This window comes from Falco rusticolus, chromosome 7, assembly GCF_015220075.1.
Source record: "Falco rusticolus isolate bFalRus1 chromosome 7, bFalRus1.pri, whole genome shotgun sequence".
In the NCBI taxonomy this organism is placed as follows: Eukaryota; Metazoa; Chordata; class Aves; order Falconiformes; family Falconidae; genus Falco; species Falco rusticolus.
In genome coordinates, this window is record NC_051193.1 from 65393583 (window position 1) to 65407009 (window position 13427).

Below are 13427 nucleotides of genomic sequence, written 5' to 3' on the forward strand. Positions count from 1 at the left end.
AATGAGAGTAGTGAGACTGTTACCCTCCCTCTCCCCTCCCCATCCAGGATGAAGTGAAAGGCTGCATCTGTGCGGTATAAACAAAACCCTAATTTACATGTAAATGCGTGTGATATCGCTGTAGCAGCAGAGTTGTACCAGTGAAGCCCTCCTTGTGTGCAGGCAGCTTATGTCAGCAGAATAGCGCTCTTTTTTGAGCAGAACTTTTCCAAGCACTATCAGCTGTATCAGCAGAAACATTGAATGCCAATATAACTGCATCCTCATTAGGATCCAGAGCCCCATGATATTTTAATTCCTAACTTCTTTTTAGGTGCTTAAATACCTTTGAGCATCTGGGCCTATGACTTTTGGCACTATGGAAGTGACCCCAAATCCTCCTCCCACCAGTACCCTGGCAAGCAGGGGTGGTCTTACTTTATCAGCTGCCACAGAGCGCTCTGAGAAGCTCTGGTAAAGGGCACTGAGCCCAGCAGAGTGTGATCAGGCTGCTATGGCTAACTCCAGGGAGGACCACAACTGCTGCTGCTGTTTCTGACAACATTGTTGGTACTGCGGAGACTGGACAGGTTCCTTCTTATTCATTTGGTCCTTTGTGAAAAACAGAACTAAAATCAGCATTCCCTTGAAAGTGTGTCTTTGTTGATACTTTTAATTTCATCCCTTACTGATGCTGTTACAAAGGTGGCACATGAGAAGGCAGCGTGCTGTAGAGAAGAGGAGAGATGGTGAGGACAGCACTCTAGCACCTGAGCAATGACCAGACCTTAGCCTGGAGAAGGGAGGAAGGAGCAGTTTGTTACCATTCAGGTACTAAGCACAGTTTTACAGATTCTCATTCTCGTGCCTCTCCTCTTTAGAAAAACTGGATGAAGGGGGATAGACAAATTGACAGAAGATGTTGCTAAAGGGGCTTTTTTTTTTTTAATGCTCGGCTTTCTACCTGCAGAGTGAGTCAGTTCAGCTTGCTGATCCAACAGAAAATTATCCTGTGGAAAATTGACCAGATTTCCTTCGGACTGGTGAACTGAACTGACTTGGTGGCTGAGGGAAGGTGGTCATAGATTAGATGTAAGGGGAAACAACCTGTTCTGTGCAGTAGCTGCTCTTGAATTACAGATCTAGTATTAGGGGTGATGGGAGCACAGAAAGAATCAGCTACCTGAAGTTCAGTCCAGAGAAAAGGGTCAGTACAGGAAAATGGAAGGCTGCTGCTGTTGGAAGAAGGGTTTGCCGGAGTCAAGAAGACGCTCAATATGAGTTATGCATCTTGCTCAACTTTATTAGTTTCTAACACTACTTGTATAGAACTGATACACATGCATATTCGTAAAGCAGAAATATAATTGGTTAGTAGTCTCTAAACACGCACGGTTCTCACACCCCTAATTATCATGACTAAAATAAGCATTCTATCCATGTAGCTAATTGTGTTGCTGTGCTTCAGCCTTGTAGTTTGTTACTCCCTATATTCCCATACCGGTCCCTATCTTTCTCGGCCCTGCACCTGCTTTCCCAGGAGCTGTAGCTTGTTACAGCCACGGCCTGTTGGCACAACATAATTACTTGGTCTCAGGATTCACGAATAGCTCAAGGCTACCTTTCTTGTTAACTTCAGCACAGCAACTTCAGCACAATTCTGATTACAGGCCTATTCTAATACCAGGCCTGGATTGTGCAGATCTTCAGAGATTCTAAGGCCACGCTTCTGCAGCCATTCTTCTACGTGCTGCCTCTGCTTTTGGCAAGGATGTTATTATTCGGATAGAGGAGGGAGAGGCTTTGCCATACAGGGCAATGGATTGAGGGAGAAATTGAACAGAATCCTGAACTACCCCTAATTAGGTAGATAAAAACTTTCCCTTCAAAATCCAAGGAAGTGAAAGCCATGCTTAACTTGAGGAAAGGAAAGATGTTAGAGGCTGTGCCCTACCATAGGGGAAATCTGCCCCAGGAACAGAGATGGATACTTGGCCTTCCATCCAAGACGCCTGGGCAGGACACGTGCCGAGCACTCAAGTTGTCTTTCCCACTCCCAAGTGTGTGTGTGTTGATCAGCATCAGGCAAACGGGGCGGCAAAGCTGGCTCTGTGCTCACCCCCCCAAGTGCAGGGGAGAGACGTCTCTGCCCGACAAGCATAAGCGGCAGCTACGGGAAATGGCAGAACTCACAGAAAAATCGCATTTCCAGTGAAGATGCTGCCGGCCTGAGTGGCTGCTGTATCGAGCATGGCCACAAGAGGTAAGTGTGTGCTCAGGCGTTAGGTGTTTCTCCGTGCTGGAGCAAGCCCAGCTGTGTTGGTTGTGCTCTCTGCACGCAGCTCTGCCTGGGTCACCTCCTGTGCAGGGCTTCAAGCCGGGCCTGTGTCTCTGAAGGCACCTGGGCTCAGCCACAGCCAGGCGTGCAGGTAGCGATGATGGGGATGGGAAGGTGAATTGCCATGTGTGTGTGCTTTTTGCTTCCTGGAGATGGGGGAGGATGAGATGTGGGACCCTGACCAGTCCTGGGTGAACAGGGACTGTCTTGTCCAGAGATGCTGGGCAGCCAGTTGGGCAAATCTCATTTCAGCTGTATCCTCGCCCACGTACATCAGATCACTGGTTGTATTAGCTGAATCATACTCTGATTAGGGCATTCAGGCTTGAGGATGGTGATGTTGAGGTGATTTTAGGAGGGGTAGGGGTCCTCAAGAGAGAGCTGAGGTCTTCAAGGTGAGCTTGGAAGGTTTACAAAGAGGAGGATGAGCCCAAAAGGATATGGGCAGGCATTGCTGCCAGCTCTCTAAAGATGTTTTGCCTCTAGCACTTCTCAGAGCATTTGTTAGGCCACGTGTATAGAGCATGCAAGCTATATAGCAGTAACAAGTGGGATGTGGTTGTTAGCAACACCATCAGACTCAGGTGACTGTCACCCTCACAATATGGGCCATCCCTGACCGTCTGCTTTTGCTACATGCTAGTTAAAATTCACTACAGCACAAGGCAGAAAAGGACACTTGCACCAGATATGGGAACTTGAGGCTCCACTGAGTCTATGCCTGCTGGCTTTTGTGGGCCCTGTTAGCTGGAGCTGTCACATACGTGTGGCTGAGGGGTTTCTATTTGTCACCTGGCCTGGCTGAGGGCAGGTCTGTGCCCATCCTAGTAACACTACCTAAGGTCTCACACCAGCACCTTCTGGAAGAGCTGAGGGAACCTGATGTGACAGTGAGAGAGGTCCCCAGGCCGTGTCTGGTGGTGTAAGTGGGAGCTGAGTTTTGTCTTTTGATATGAAGTGATACCTGGCTGTTGTGTAGCAGGGGAGTCAGGGACTCAGCTCACGGCTCCTATCTACCATGCTCCTGCTATGCTATAAAATCAGTCACTGATGTTCTGGAATTCCGTTCCCCTGCTATCAGCAGGGAACAGAGCCCTCCTGCAGGGACCCACAGAGTGCTTTGAGGAGAAATGAAACCGAGATTGATTTCCTATAGTTACCTGCCAGAAATGTGAACAGCAGGGTCCTGTCAGGAGCACCCAATGATGTGACCACCAGCTTCCCATGAGTGGCTCTGCAGAGAGGCACACAGTCATATAGATGTGCTTCTTGGGGACTTTTTATCCTCGGAGGCAGAAAGAGGAAAATGAGTGGGACAGAACTGAATTTATTCCTTGCTCATGCCACAGCATAAAACCAAAATGCATCCAAGAATAAACTGTACAAGAGCTGTAGGCAGGTGTTGTGGCAAGGCTGGGGAGACAGGACAGGTAAGTGTTTTGATGGCTGGCTGAGCATGTGTTGATCTTGTGCTTCTAAAGCATCTTATGCCTGTGCAGCAGAGGGACCTATAGCTGTAGAAGCAAGGGCTGTAAGCCTGCCTGGTTATCTACAGGCATAGGTGATACAAGTGGAGAGAGCTGGGGGAATGTGTATTGCTCAGCACATACATGTTATGTATCATATATGGGCAAGAGTGTTGCACTGCAGGGGATGTGTGTGTGTGTGGGCTCCAGGCAGGGGGTTGCTCTGCATGTGGATACCCTGGGCAGCGTGCTGCCTGTGCTGTGTGCAGGGCAGATGTGCTGGGAACGGCTGCATGTAAAGATGCAAGAGGTTACTTCGCAGTTAAATGAGGTGAAGAATTACCATGGCGACCACACTCTCCTCTCCCGGCCAGATGCCTGGCAGTAATGTTTGAGAGTTGTTCTAAAAGCCCCTAACTCACCCTCCCTGTTTTGAGAATGGGTGAGGACCATGCTGTCCTCTCTCCAGACTGGGAGAGTGGTATACACTGGGATATGGTGGTGGCTTCCGCACATTCCATCTTTCAGCAGAAGGGGGCCACTGTCTGGGCACGTCCTGTGCTGGTGGCTGCTGCAGTGCAAAGACAGAGGGACTGTGGTTTGAATTACTATATGGTTCTTGCACTGTATATCCACACAGTGCCCTCAGGAGCAGAGAACTCTGAGTCAGCTGCCAGTTCTTAGGTACTCTACCGTGCATGTGCAGGGAGCTGTCTGTAGGAGGACCTTGCACCCATGCTGCAAGAGAGGTGGTCTGGGGAGCATCACAGTGAACAACTTCGACACTCGCACCACGAGGGGCTTGGAGCTCACCAGTAATACGTACTGCGAGACTCCAAAGATAGACAGAAGGCAGATATGCACCAGAACAGAAAGCCCCCTTGCAGCTAGTGTATTCACACTTGCTGTTGGTGCCCACACAGAGTATGTTTTCTGTTCTTAGTTGGATCAGATCATGTCCTGTGCGTTGGCCCCTGGCAAAGCAAGTACAGCCGCATCCTTTGGGTACCACAGGAGTTAAGGTGTGTTCCTCGGGGACCATATTCTCTTCTTCTTCAGAGACCTTATTCCTTTCATTTTCAGAGGCCTTATTTCTTCCATCAGCTCTCTAGGTTTAGTGATCAGTGATCTGTGAGGCCATATAAATTTTATCTCTTCTGTGCTCTCAGTTAAGGCTTTGGAGAGATGCTTGCTTTGTGGTCTATGGGGAAAACTTGGAGGAGGAGAGGTTTTCTGGCCTAAAATGTTTGGAAATGCTTGGTTTGGGGAGGAACATTGCACAGACCCATACGCAAAAGCTAGAAGGAATGAACCAAGTAGATGGTCGTGCTGGGTCCTGTAGGTTGAAGTGCCACAGGAGACCAGAGAGGTGCTGTAGACCAGCAGGTACCTACCTGTGCTGCACTGGAACATTGCAGACATGCAGAATACAGCTCGAGGCAAAGGTCCGGTGTTCCTCCTTACTGATGTGCCCATTGCAGCATCTTCCCTTGAGTACTCATCTTTTCCCTTTAAGAGTTTTTTGTTTAAAGCACAGAAAAGCATGTGAGACACTGACAAACAGGTATCGTCATCTTGCAGAGGGCTGGCAAAAGAACAAATAGCTGCACTTCAGTGGAGGTGAAGCAATCTCTCCACACAGCAGAGATCTGCTAATTTGCACGGTCATGAGGTCTTATTGGAAAGATATTTTTAAATGAAAAAGCAAGGAAATGATGCAAAATGGATTTGAGCATATTCCAGGAGATAGTTAAATTTTTCATAGTGAAAACTGACAATAGATCAGTCTGTGTGCTATGAACAGCTCATTGAAAAAATACATCATGGGAGGCTTCTGCTATCTATTCTTGGCTGAGCGCTGACCTTGGCTATCAGATCTCAATTAAGCAAGTATGTGACTAATGTTTCTCGCTCTCCCGCTTTTCTGCTGCAGAAAATAATATTAAACAAATCAAACACTGAGTACCTGCACACTTACTCTCCGGATGGGACCCATGGTTTCTCAGTAGGTTCCATATCACCTGAAAAGACAGCATTCCTTGTGTGAATTCCAGGGAAAGGAATTATCAAAGATCTGTAGAGCCAGGGATTGCAGCCTTCAGAATTGAGCAGCCTCTGCTGTTCCAGAACTGTGTGCAGTGATGCTTGCAGCTACAGGGGAGGGTCCTGGGGGATCAGAAAGACCATGCCGTATCATCACTTCTTTATGCTTGCTGACCTGGGATCCTTCTTTCCTTTAATTTCTCCCTTATCATTTTGCCCTAGGAGAAGGGAAGAAGCGCTGGTGGATTAGACAAGGATAGTAATAAGACTACGCCTTGCTATATAAGACCCCAGTACAAGCCAGGAGATGTCTGCAGGCTGGTTCCACTTTCAGCCCAGGTAAGTGCTGAAGCAGCAAACCAGCATGCCAGACTAATCCCTCCTGGAGCACAATCACAGAAGTGGTTCAGGAAGGGCTTGGAGGAGATCATATCCCTACACTCATGTTTGACATCCAGCAGCAGCTGTCAATGGCAGGAGCAGCCGCAGAAACAGTTGTTGGAGAGGTGCGCTCCCGCTGTTGACACGTGCGGATCGGGCATTAGGAGGGGATGAAGAGGTCTCTCTGCCAGCTAATTACATGTGTTGCCTACGGTTGAGATTCAGGCAGGGAACAGGTGACATGCCAGCATCTGAGCTACAAAGACAGAGGAGGTGACAGGGAAAGGACAGATTTCTGTTGCACTTGTTCTAGCACTGCTTGGAGGCAAGAGGAAGAGGGGGGGAAATGGATTGTGGACAAGGATATGCTATCTCCAACAAACTGCTAGTCCTATGGGGAGCAAAAGAGATGCCACTTTGTCACCAGCATCGTGATGAGGATCTGATGGAGTAATGCCAGTGTGAAGAACAGAAGATAGGTCTCCTATGTGGTGGAACAAACCCCTTGCTTTAAAAGGGCCTGTGGCATGTTTTCTGCTGTCTGGGCTGAAAAGGAGCTTACCTGCACACAGCATTCAGCTGGGTTTAGAATGGCTGCAGATTATTTGCAGTACTGCAGCTACAATCTTCCTGCCCCCCATCATAGACACCTGCCAGCACTTTTGGAAAGTCAGGTTTCATCACAGCAATGACAACAAGCTGACAAACTCAAACCAGTCATTACGAGATTGGTGCTGTTCTCTGACAGTCTTTTCAGGTGCTGGCTGTATTTGACAAAAGGTCAGACTGACATCTGACTTTAATCTTAGAGGAGTGCCGTCTGAAAAGCCAAGGGGGAAAAGGCCAGTGTATATGAAAGTGTGCTGCCTGGAGTGGCAGAAAGCCGTACCTAAGCTTGATCTCAGCCACTGGGACAAGGTAAGGCAATGCCAGATCAGTTCTCTCTGTTCTAGAAAAGATGAGACATGCTATGCAACAACTGGGAATGAGAAGGGTGTTAGATCTTGGTGCTTGCCCCATATTCAGTGTGGGTTTGTTCCTTTTTTTCTCTGCCTGCGTTGGCTGTGAGCAGTGACATTTTTCTTTGTCCTTGGAAGAAACTATTTCTGAACACTCTTTCTGTTACCACTACTGCTAAGAATTTCCTGATACTTCAGTCAGGTTTGCTTTGTTCAGCTCCATCCCATGATTCCTAGCTCCACAATCTCAAGATTTGCCTCAGGAGCCATCCCCTTATGAACCAGTGAGTCTTTCCAAAATTTAAATTCTGTCTGAAAACAAAGCTAACTCTGAAGCTTCAGCAACAACCAACACCTCTGCCTGGACTGATTGTTTTTAAGCAAGAACAGTGCTTTGAAAGATGAGTCTCCTTCCCAGGCTGTGCGCTCTCCTTTGGCTCCTCCATCATTTCAAAATCAATAGCTGTCTCTGATTGCCCCCCTCCCTTCCAGACCCTGCTCTTTGCTACCTCATTTTGGTTTTAATTTGCCACAGCAAAATTGCAGTCATTTTTCCCCCGTCCTAATTAAGAAACCTTTCTGTTAAGAAGGTTTTGTTTTTGTTTTCTTTCTCCTTATCTAAGCCCTTAGTGCAGAACAGAGAAGAAATGATTGGTGAGATGATCACCTCTAGAAAGCCAAGGCCTTTATTGATTCTTCTGGCCTTTCTCAGTAAATAAGAATGAGTTTTAAATTCACCTGGAAGGAAGCTAAAAGCTAATGTAAAGTGCTGACTTCCCAACATCAGACAGGAAAGAGGCAGTGTGTCTTCTAGGCTGATTCGCTTTTTGCTGTCTATACATAGTCTCAACAAGAATATCTGGAGAATGTTTTGTTGTACCTCATAGAATCATTTAGGTTGGAAAAGACCTTTAAGATCATTGAGTCCAACTGTAAACCTAATATGTAAGTGTGAGCGCCACCTCACCTTACTTCTATTTGTTTCCCCATATTTTGGTGTAAACTGGCCTTGCCTCTGACCTTTCAGGGGGTAAGGATCTTGACCTACCTTTTGGAATTGCTTTGAGATCATGAAACATCTGTTTCATGAAACATTTGACAGAAAAGCTGTATTGTGGGCAGGTGGCCTCCTTCAGCCCAGCCAGCAGCACTGAGCACCCAAGTTAAGGAAATGAGCATTGAGTGATGGTGAAGGAGGGCACAACCTCAGTGCTAAGATGTGTGAGTGCAGACACAGAAAGAGAAGCTCAGGGGAGAGTCCCCTACGTGTGGGTGTTTTGTTGAAGAGGGCATCAACAGCACCATAGGAGAAGGTCAGAGACGGAATACTTCTACTGACTTGGGAAAAACGAGATGGGAAGTGCCTCCGCAAGGTTAAAGCTTTCCCTGTTCAGAGAAATAAACATCTCCTGTATTCTGCAGAGAGGAAGAGCTACTGCAGGCTTGTCCAGATTTTATCCCCTCCTTCCTTCTCCCCCCTCCCCTGGTATAGAGAAGTGGTGGATGCCTTCTGTGATGCCTATCTGAATACAAGCCCTAGCTGCAAACAAAAATCAGATCTGGCTTCCTGTTGTACTCCAGACACTTATTTACTGTCTTGGAGAGAGAAGCATTTAGCTGATTAACCTGTTTGGAGTTTCTGTGCGTAGCTGGCTCCTCCTAAGAGGTGTCATACTCTTAAAATAGCAGAAACTGGATGGGGATGGTGCTCACTGGGCTAAAATTATTCTGGTATTCTGGTTTGTTCTTCTCTTGACTGGGACCCCAAGAGCAAAACCCCTCAGAGCAAGACCTGCTATAAAAGTCCAGACAAGTCTGCGTTAAGAGCATGAAAGTAGACTTTTGAGCCTGGCTTCCTAAGGGAGTAAGGTTTATTTTCTCATGGTTTGTGCATGTGTTAAACTCTCTGTCTTCACATTTCTGTCTGGCAACTTTGAAACCTGTCGGTTTATTTCAGTTAGATTTGATAGATGGCATAAATTTCACAGCTAATTAAGTTTCTGCAAGCTTAGTAGGTAGTCAGTAGGTGGAGAGGGACCCTATAGTTCAGGAAAAGGGTGCACCGTGCATGTATTAAACACTGGAGAGATCACATGGAAAAAATCACTTATAGATGCTCAGCTGGAAGAAAAGCTTCAGTGAGAGCTCACGATTTTTCAGGAACATAAATCCATAGGGAGCCATGGTACATTCACTCTGCACCTCACAAAACTACTGCTTTTGTTTTTATTGTGATGTAGATGGGAAGGAAAAAGTTATTTAATTTAGGAAAAACCGTAAAAATAACCCCATAGCCTAAGATCCAGTGGTTTTAAGCGAATCTGGTGGGTCTAGTGGGTTTAGGAACAAGGATTCAGTAGTCCATTTGTTGTTGGCATCCTGTTTGTAACAGAAACCAGCACTAGCAGAGAGAGCAGTGTACCACCTGAAATAGGAAAAGGTGCTGAAGAGGGCTAGAGAGCAATGTCAGGGGCCCAGGGCACGTGATCTGTGGGGAAATGTGGTTCCTGGGGTCCTTTCATGTGGCACAGAGGAGACAAAGGGGGAGTGGGTCTAACTGTAGACTTCAATTATTTGAAGGAGAGTTACAAAGACAATGGAACCAAACTCTTGCTAGTAACAGATGGTAAAAAGGAGGCAGAGGGAATGGTTACAAGCTGTATTTTGGGAAACTCGGGCAGGACATAAGGCAAAATTTCTGCATGATGCAAGCAGAGGAGTGCTGGCGCAGGTTACCAAGTGAAATGGTAGAGTCTCCATCTGTCACAGCACTCTCCAAACTACCAAGCTGCAACAAGGTCTTCTACCATCTCATACCAGCACACTCTTCATACAGTCCCTCTGCTGCCTTCTCCTCGTCTCACCTCATCCAGGGCATGTGTGCCCTCTCCTCTTGCTCCTTCCTCGGCTGCTCCCTCTTCACTGCCTCTCAACCACTTAACTTGGCCAGCCACAGCTGCACCTTATCTACATTGACCAACCCACCACCCCTGAAGCCAGCCCACAGCTGTAAATCATCAATGCTAATTAACCCAGCTTCATTCCTCTACACCCATCGGGGAAGGTTTCTGTCTTGCGTGTGTAGCCTTGTGGCAACAGCACTGTTCCTAGGGGGAGGGTGGACTGGCCACTCCAGAGGTCCCTTCAACCACTATTTTTGTGGGCCTGTGACTACAGATATCAGAAGATGATGCAAGGAAAGAGCTGTATGAGCTAAGCTGTAACTTGCACAGTGGTGACTTTCATCTCACTGCAACTTTACCAGAGCGTATGTGAAGATATTCTTAGTCAATGTTGCATTCTTTGTATAGAAAAATGGTTTTATTAAGATATTTGTGATTACCATTTGCTAAGTATAAATAGCAGAACTTATTTTGTACTGTGCTAAACTTGTGTCAGCCACATCTTGTGCCAGATCTATAGTGTTATGCTACAGATTGTTTTCAACCAGCTTTGGTTATTAGGATTTACAGAGGCATCAGCAGACTGCAGATGACTCGCATGGCTTTCTCTCAAAAGTCTCTTTTCGCACAGAGTATCCAAAAAAAGACCTTTTATATATGGGTCTTCTGAGGCCTTCAGCAACTTATTTTTCTGAATCATTGAAGTCTGCAGTCCATGTACTTCTGTTAACTTTTTGAGGTAATGTGTTCAGATCCAGGCAAGTTTTATGATTTCATCAGAACTTAAGTATGCTTAGAGTACACTGGATTATAGCTCAATTAATTTTGCATCCTAATTAAGCAGAAGACAATCCTGTCACTGACAGGTCTCTTTTCCATGTTAAATCTACCCTGCTTCAGGTGTGATGCAAAGAATGACAATGACTTACACGAATAGATGAACACAGATCCAAGCTCTTGTCTGTACTCCACAAAATGCAAGCCAGCTTCAACCTGGACCTGCAGCCATGGCAGTGAGATACTGTGCTGCTGTCTGGGTATTCCCTTTTGTTTGTACAGGTAGTTTCCTCTTCTGCACCCAGTATTCATCCCACTGTGCTTTGATTCTGATTTAGCTAGGTATTTCATTTTCACTTTACTATTGATTATAAAAAAAACCCAGTAATTGTTTCAACTCTGTTGGACAGTTAGCTTTATCTATAGATCACATAATGAACAGAGTACATGTAGTAAACAACATGCTTCATTTCCAGGTGGCTTTGAATTAAATCTTCCTGTAATCAACTCATTACATTAATTTTCTTGCAGAATTGGTCCAGAGACCTCTTCTTTCCCTCCCCTCAGCTGTGCACAGCAGGACATCCTAAAAGACTGCGGCCTGTGCCATTGATGCAATTTTGTGCTTGTGGCCCTTGGACAGTGTTTTTCCTCTGGAGGAATTAAAAGCTACATACAGAGATTATCTCAGCACGTACCTATATGAACACAAGCAAATATTTGTGGTACCTATAGATACAAAAATTTGATCAATACTATGAAAAATCCTGTTGCATCATCACAAACCTAAACAAGTGAGGTGCAACGTCACAGCCTGAGTGCTATATAGAGTAGGTAAATGGTTCCCTATCCTTCTGTCCTAGGAGGAACATCAGCAAGAGTGTAGGGAGCGTTATCACTGGATGCGGCCCCCTTCACAACCTCTTCCCGCAGCTGTTGCTGCCTCTTCAAAATCATGGTCCGGAAGCACCATTTGCAGAGCCCACTGAAGTTCTGTGGTTTGCTCATTTGCACTCTGCTCTTCTGCAGTCACAGAACAATGCTCCTGCCAGGCTGGCACTTCAGGAAATTCTCCCTTCTTATAGTGGTTTCTCTTTGTACATGGATGACGCTTTTTTTTCCTGGGTCATTTCCCATATGCCCATTTCTGGGTCATAGAATTTTTATTTTCTGGGTGCCTGATACAGAACTAGATCAGCGCTGTCTCACTCACAATGGTGTTACAGAACAAGCTTGACTGCAAGTCAGTAACTCAGCAAATTGTCAACTCAGCTGCATCTAAACAGAAAGCTCCAATGGACTGGATACTTCCCATGACCAATTGCTGTTAGTAGTTTGCAGCATTTGCTGCAATTTTAAACTGCAAAGGATAAATAGTATGGTTTCTTGTCCTTCTTCACAGGAACAACTGAATCGTGGAATAAATGACAAGCGGTCATTTGTTATGTATTTGTAGGGAACTGATGGACTTAAATCTCAGCCTGCAACATGAGGAAACCAGCTCTAGTTTGTGACCGTCTAGATCCATGACTCTTCTCTCATCTTCAGTGCTGAGTGAGCTGGCAGATTTTTGCTTCCCTCTTGAGAGCGAAGAACAGTCTGCCTTCTCACTGTCAGGAGAAGAAATATTGCTCTCCCCTTCCCCACCTACAGGTGCTACTAAGGGAGCTTTGCTGTTTTCTGAGACTTACTCAGTCAACTTGCCTTTCTGCTCATGTTGTAACCTCCCTGCATTATAGTATTCACTCCCCCAGGGCTCTGCTGTAAATACACCAGGCCTAGGGTACAGAAAGGACACATTTCTGGCATAGAATAAGATATTAAAACCCACAACTGATTATTTTAGAGATTAAATTACTGGAGCTCTTTGCAGTGTTGTATAAGGAATTAATTGTGCACATACACAGATCTACCTGCTATGAAATAAGTAGACAAGGCATACTTTCCCCATGAGGAAAAGCTGCCACATACGTACTTTCATACTGCAGGCAACACCTCTCTGGAACTGCCCAACAAACCCTGAACCACCCATAAGCAAAGCAGCCCTGCGGACATATGCAGGTCTCCTCCACCTGAGCTGGCACAGGCAGGAGATCCAAAAGAAGCCTAGAAGGGACAGTACAGGGAATGCGGCAGCATTAACAATATGCAGAAATAACTAAGAAGGAGAAAAAGAAAAGAGCCAGCCCAAACCTGATAGAGATCTTTAATTTAAAAACCAAGTCAGTTTATTCATTGGGAAAGTGCAACAAAATACCCCAGGGACAGTGCATTCCACTCCAACAATTAAAATTGCATTAAAAAGCAGATAAGAAGGTCTGAGTCTTAAAGAAAACTGGCACAAAAGCTAGTGCTTTTTTTTGTTGTTTGTTTCAATATATTTATCTTTGGGTGACAGAGATAGTCACCAATTCATTTTTTTTTCAGGTACTTGATTTACAACTTCATTGCTTCTACTTGCAAGTCATTCTGTTCCTTAAAGACGCTAGCTTGGGACTGGAGGACCATAATCTGCAGGCACTTAAGAGGAGGCAGTTTTGAAAGAATGGGGATAGAGGTCTGTCACGTACTTACTGTGGGC

The 13427-nt window shown here is 45.9% G+C and overlaps 1 long non-coding RNA gene across 2 annotated transcripts in view; it reads left to right on the plus strand.

The window, feature by feature from the left end:
- The window catches only part of LOC119150649, a 31003-nt gene that overhangs the window by 4514 nt on the left and 13062 nt on the right, over positions 1–13427 (plus strand). The window contains exons 3-4 of one of the 2 annotated variants that reach the window (XR_005105169.1): positions 6049–6165; positions 10970–13416. This is a non-coding gene — a long non-coding RNA (uncharacterized LOC119150649). Of the gene's footprint in view, positions 1–6048; positions 6166–10969; positions 13417–13427 lie in introns of those variants that run through there. The other variant, XR_005105168.1, reaches the window with a different exon arrangement.